This window comes from Camelus ferus, chromosome 24, assembly GCF_009834535.1.
Source record: "Camelus ferus isolate YT-003-E chromosome 24, BCGSAC_Cfer_1.0, whole genome shotgun sequence".
Taxonomy (NCBI): domain Eukaryota; kingdom Metazoa; phylum Chordata; class Mammalia; order Artiodactyla; family Camelidae; genus Camelus; species Camelus ferus.
In genome coordinates, this window is record NC_045719.1 from 24,430,011 (window position 1) to 24,436,057 (window position 6,047).

The 6,047-nt window shown below is 46.9% G+C and overlaps 2 long non-coding RNA genes across 2 annotated transcripts; both read left to right on the forward strand.

Moving 5' to 3' along the window:
* Nucleotides 1-861: 861 nt before the first annotated feature.
* Nucleotides 862-3,007, forward strand: LOC116659631. The gene is made up of 2 exons (XR_004315014.1): nucleotides 862-1,573; nucleotides 2,733-3,007. It is a non-coding gene; the product is annotated as an uncharacterized LOC116659631 (long non-coding RNA).
* Nucleotides 3,008-3,113: 106 nt separating this feature from the next.
* Nucleotides 3,114-5,349, forward strand: LOC116659636. The gene is made up of 2 exons (XR_004315021.1): nucleotides 3,114-3,955; nucleotides 4,949-5,349. It is a non-coding gene; the product is annotated as an uncharacterized LOC116659636 (long non-coding RNA).
* Nucleotides 5,350-6,047: the final 698 nt, after the last annotated feature.

The window sequence follows — 6,047 nt, forward strand, 5'->3', positions numbered from 1 at the left end:
TTCAATTCGACCACGCCAAGAGGTACCCAGCGCTCGCGATTGGCGGAGCCGGACCAGCGCCCCTGGGCAGGGCCGGCCCACACGCAGCGGCCGCGTGTCCCGACCCACGCAGCGGCCGCGGGTCCCGCCCCACTGGTGCGCATGCGCGCAGTCCCCAGAGGAAAGAGTTTGCGCACACCACGGCCCTGCCTCCGACTAGCGCCGTGGCTCCCACCCATGTCCGCGTATGCTTGTCGGCTCGGCGAGACAGCAAGAGCTGCGGCCGGCAGGGGGCTGTGCGGACCCAAGGCGGCTGCGGTGGCGCCGGCCTGTGGAAAATGCCACCAGGCGGCGCTTCGGTTCGTTGCTCGTGTGACGGCCATTCCCCGCCCCCCCACCCCTGAACCCCCTGCGACCGCCGGGGAAGAACCCGCCCGCCCAGGGAGTACCGCACCGAGACACTTCGGCAGGAACGAGGCCGACGGCCGGCTGTGCCGGTTGCGCCCCTGAGGTGAGTGCGGCCGGCGGCGGGGCGCGGGGCGCGGGGCGCGGGAAGGACGGGGGTTCGGCGGCTGCCACCCCGGGTCCCCGCGGCGGAGGGAGGCAGCGTGGGCCTCTGCGGGGCGGGGAGGTCCGGCGCCGTCTGTGTTTATTCTCAGCTATTCTGATGTGTAGTTTTGCGCCCTTTGCTATGTCAAATCCTACATAAATTTCTGTTTTTATCTGATCGCATGGGACTTGCCCAGTGGTTCTCCAATTGGCTGGACATTCAAATTGCTTGGAAAACGTTTTAAAAACATAGGGGCCTGCAGTCTTCCCCAGACATGTTAATTCAGAATTTCTGAAGGTGGGACTGAGGCATTAGTATATTCTTAAGCTCCCTGTGTGATTATAAAGTTTCCAACAATCACTCCCAACTCTAAAACGTTCTGACATTTTATAAAACTTGCCGATTGAGAACCTCAGCATGTGTTTCAAATGAGTCCAGAGGAGAGAATTTCCAGTGTTAGGTGTTGGTGTTTGTTCTATCAGTTGCATTCACAATGTAGGCTGACAAGGGGAAAAAAAAAAAAAAACAAGAAAAAAAAATTAACAGGGAAGGTAGACAGGCCGTGCAAACGAGAGCTCAATCACAGAAGAGCTGTCTCCAGGAGACCAAAGTCATGCTCTTTAACATTCTAAGTGATTGGTTTGTGCAGTGAACCAAATCTGAGCAGTTCCAATGTTTGAAAATGTAATGACTTAAATAGAAATACTAATATACCCTTCAAGGTCATGAAACAGTTCCTTGGCCTTAGGAAACGTGTAACTTCTGTGAGCTCATGTAGGTCAATTTGATGGGCCTCTTATAACCTTAAGATTCATCTTGCTCCTTATCTTTCCTCTGCATTAAAATATGTTAATACCAGCTTTGGAATCAAATCAATTCTTTTCTTTTTAAATCTGCCTTTTTAAAACTTCCTTTTTATTTGCAGAATTACCAAGGAGTTGTTAAAAATTACCATGTTTTCTACCTCTGAATGAAATTAAGCAAAGACCGAAGTACGAAAAGGTCATCGAAACAAGAGACTATAAAAGAAACCTGAGAATAGCGGTACATTGCTAATGATAGCCTAAAATTAATTTAAAGTCAGTCCTGAAAATGTGTAATGGTTAAGGATTGAGTTTCTATCCTCATCCACATGTTTAAAGAATCGTCTGTATTGGCTATCTCTAAGCAAATTAGTGGGAATGGGAGAGGGCGGGGAACAACTCACTAAGAATCTACTCATCTATAGTCCTTTTATCTTTTCATTTAGAAGGGTAAGCTACTGAATATCATATATATAATGCGGTACATAAAATGTGATAAATGCTGCACCTAACACACAAAGTCTACAATAGACCATAGATCTACAAAGGACTATGATCTATGGATCAGAACTAGCAGAGTTAACATCAACCCAGTTCCTAGCAAACGTTGCTAACTTATGGCCATAGCTATCATTTCAGACCCAATACCCCCTTTATAAAAGCAAATATTCTGTAGACCCCCTTCCCTTCCAAATGAGGCACTCTATCTTCAACTATAATTTTTAAGTAAATTTAAATCAATTTAGAATAATGGAATATATGTTATTGTACATTCATAACTATACTATATTCCTATTCCTACACCCCGCTTAATTATAATAAGTAAGTTAGGATCAGGGAAAGCAATATGAGAAATTATCCCACACGAGAAGTTCAGGAAAAATGAAAGAGCAAAGGCAGAGATGGACTCTAAGCTAATAGCAGACCAGTTTTATCTGTAGACGATCACAGACAAAGGGGGAAAAATACTTAACTGAAGTATGTATAACATGCTAAGATAAATGACAATCTGTCAATGTTGACCAAGAATGAGGAAGTTTGATATTCTTGTGAATAAGCTATTTCTAAACGTACTTATAAAACAATTCAGTGTGTTATGACACGAGTTAAGAGTGCCAATGAAGTGCCCTGGAAACATTTCATCCCAGAGCCAGCCACATGTCCAAAGATGCATTCAGTCTGTGGTGGGAAAGAAAAGTGGGCCGGGGGCTCCAGATGAGGGGAGCCGTGTAGCAACGTTGGGGCAAGGACGCAGATGCCAAAGCTGGGCCTGTCCGACAGGGAGCTCAGGAGGGACTCAGCTGCTGCTTTGGGAGGTGGCAGGAGGTGGGGGGAGGGGATAGCCCGACCCTGGCTCCTGAAGCACCCCTCCCCTCCCTTCCTACTTGGGTCCCACACAGCGCCCCTCACTCCATCCTGCCTTGGCCTACCTGTGCCCCACATACACCCCGATGCTTCCCTCCCCGTTGCCTGACCCCGAGCCTCCCTGCCTGCCTTCGACCATCCCCAGTACCCCCATCCTGCCGTGACCTACCTGCACCTGGGGCTCCATCCTGCTTCCCTGCTGGGGACTGGCCTTCTTGGACATGTGCGTCTCCTGGCAAGCTCTGGAGCCCTGAAGTACCTGAAATAACCGTAAGTTCAGGAAAAGAATAAAGCTCAATGATAAAGAAAATCTCTATCATTTTATTCATTGAATAATGTTTTTTATGTTTACATATAAAATATGCATATCTGTGTGCATATGCATGACTATATTTTGGGTTTTTATGTAATAAAATTACATATTAACATTTTATTTCTTTAAAACATTGAAGCATTGTGGCAAAATGTTAGCATTTAAAAATCTTTCTTTTAAGAAATCAAATCATATACAAATGCTTGAAGTTTCTTTTTCACCTTTCCTTTATCCCATTCCCTTCTTTCCATCCAAAGACGTAACCGTTATCCTGAAGTCAGTGTTGTTTTACTTTCCCAGCTGTTTTTTTTTTTTTTTTTTGCCAGTCCCGCGGCCTGGGGAGGGTGGGGCTCCGGCGAAAGGATGAGGGGCGGGTTCCCCTCCCGATCTCAGAGAAGCTCCCAAAAGGGCAGCGGCGTGCCCACCTGCCGCCACCTCAGGCGGCCGCGAACCATTCAAATCGCCCGCGCCAAGAGGTACCCGGCGCTCGCGATTGGCGGAGCCGGACCAGCGCCCCTGGGCGGGGCCGGCCCCCACGCAGCGGCCGCGTGTCCCGCCCCCACGCAGCGGCCGCGGGTCCCGCCCCGCTGGTGCGCATGCGCGCAGTCCCCAGAGGAAAGAGTCTGCGCACACCCCCGCCCGGCCTCCGACTCGCGCCGCGGCTCCCTCCCCTGTCCGCGGAGGCTTGTCGGCTCGGCGAGACAGCAAGAGCTGCGGCCGGCAGGGGGCTGTGCGGACCCAAGGCGGCTGCGGTGGCGCCGGCCTGTGGAAAATGCCACCAGGCGGCGCTTCGGTTCGTTGCTCGTGTGACGGCCGTTCCCCGCCCCCCCACCCCTGAACCCCCTGCGACCGCCGGGGAAGAACCCGCCCGCGCAGGGAGTACCGCACCGAGACGCCTCGGCGGGAACGAGGCCGACGGCCGGCTGTGCCGGTTGCGCCCCTGAGGTGAGTGCGGGCGGCGGCGGCGGGGCGGCGGCGGCGGCGGCGGCGGCGGCGGAGGGGCGCGGGGCGCGGGAAGGACGGGGTTGCGGCGGCTGCCACCCCGGGTCCCCGCGGCGGAGGGAGGCCGCGCGGGCCTCTGCGGGGCGGGGAGGGCCGGCGCCGTCAGTGTTTAGTCTCAGCTATTCTGATGTCTAGTTTTGTGCCCTTTGCTATGTCAAATCCTATATGAATTTCTGTTTTTATCTGATCGAATGGGACTAGCCCAGTGGTTCTCCAATTGGCTGGACATTCAAATTGCTTGGAAAACTTTTTAAAACATAGGGGCCTGCAGTCTTCCCCAGACAAGTTAATTCAGAATTTCTGAAGGTGGGGCTGAGGCATTAGTATTTTCTTAAGCTCCCTGTGTGATTATAATGAGTCCAACAATCACTCCCAACTCTAAAACGTTCTGACATTTTATAAAACTTGCCGATTGAGAACCTCAGCATGTGTTTCAAATGAGTTCAGAGGAGAGAATTTCCAGTGTTAGGTGTTGGTGTTTGTTCTATCAGTTGCATTCACAATGTAGGCTGACAAGGGGAAAAAAAAAAAAAACAACAAGAAAAAAAAATTAACAGGGAAGGTAGACAGGCCGTGCAAACGAGAGCTCAATCACAGAAGAGCTGTCTCCAGGAGACCAAAGTCATGCTCTTTAACATTCTAAGTGATTGGTTTGTGCAGTGAACCAAATCTGAGCAGTTCCAATGTTTGAAAATGTAATGACTGAAATAGAAATACTAATATACCCTTCAAGGTCATGAAACAGTTCCTTGGCCTTAGGAAACGTGTAACTTCTGTGAGCTCATGTAGGTCAATTTGATGGGCCTCTTATAACCTTAAGATTCATCTTGCTCCTTATCTTTCCTCTGCATTAAAATATGTTAATACCAGCTTTGGAATCAAATCAATTCTTTTCTTTTTAAATCTGCCTTTTTAAAACTTCCTTTGTATTTGCAGAATTACCAAGGAGTTGTTAAAAATTACCATATTTTCTACCTCTGAATGAAATTAAGCAAAGACCGAAGTACGAAAAGGTCATCGAAACAAGAGACTATAAAAGAAACCTGAGAATAGCGGTACATTGCTAATGATAGCCTAAAATTTAATTTAAAGTCAGTCCTGAAAATGTGTAATGGTTAAGGATTGAGTTTCTATCCTCATCCACATGTTTAAAGAATCTTCTGTATTGGCTATCTCTAACCAAATTAGTGGGAATGGGAGAGGGCGGGGAACAACTCACTAAGAATCTACTCATCTATAGTCCTTTTATCTTTTCATTTAGAAGGGTAAGCTACTGAATATCATATATATAATGCGGTACATAAAATGTGATAAATGCTGCACCTAACACACAAAGTCTACAATAGACCATAGATCTACAAAGGACTATGATCTATGGATCAGAACTAGCAGAGTTAACATCAACCCAGTTCCTAGCAAACGTTGCTAACTTATGGCCATAGCTATCATTTCAGACCCAATAGCTCTCCATTCCCTTGCTTAGCCCTGGAAACTACCATTCTACTTTCTGTCTGTATGATTTGACTGTTTTAGGCACCTCATATACATGGAATCATACAATATTTGTCCTTCTGCTTTATTTCACTTAGCACAGTGCCTTTAACACCTGTCCATGTTGTAGCATGTGTCATAATTTCATTCCTTTCTCAGACTGTATAATAACACTCTACTATATATAATACCACATTTTGCTTATCCAGTCATGTATAGATGGACATTATTTTCATCTTTTGTTTATTATAAATAATGGTGCCATGAAGATTGGTGTACTAGATACCTGTTCAAGTCTCTATTTCCAATGCTTTTGTTTACATATGAGAGGTGGAATTACTGAATCATATGGTAATCCTGTGTTTAATTTTTTGAGGATATAAATATTTTAAAATTTTATATTTCAAGTGTTTGTTAGTCTTTAAAAGTAAAATGAATTTTGGGGTGTTGACTTTATACCCTGTGATACTGTTAAATTCACTCACTAGTCCTAACATTTTATAGATTCCTTTGGATTTTCTACACAGAGAGTCATCATCTTTGA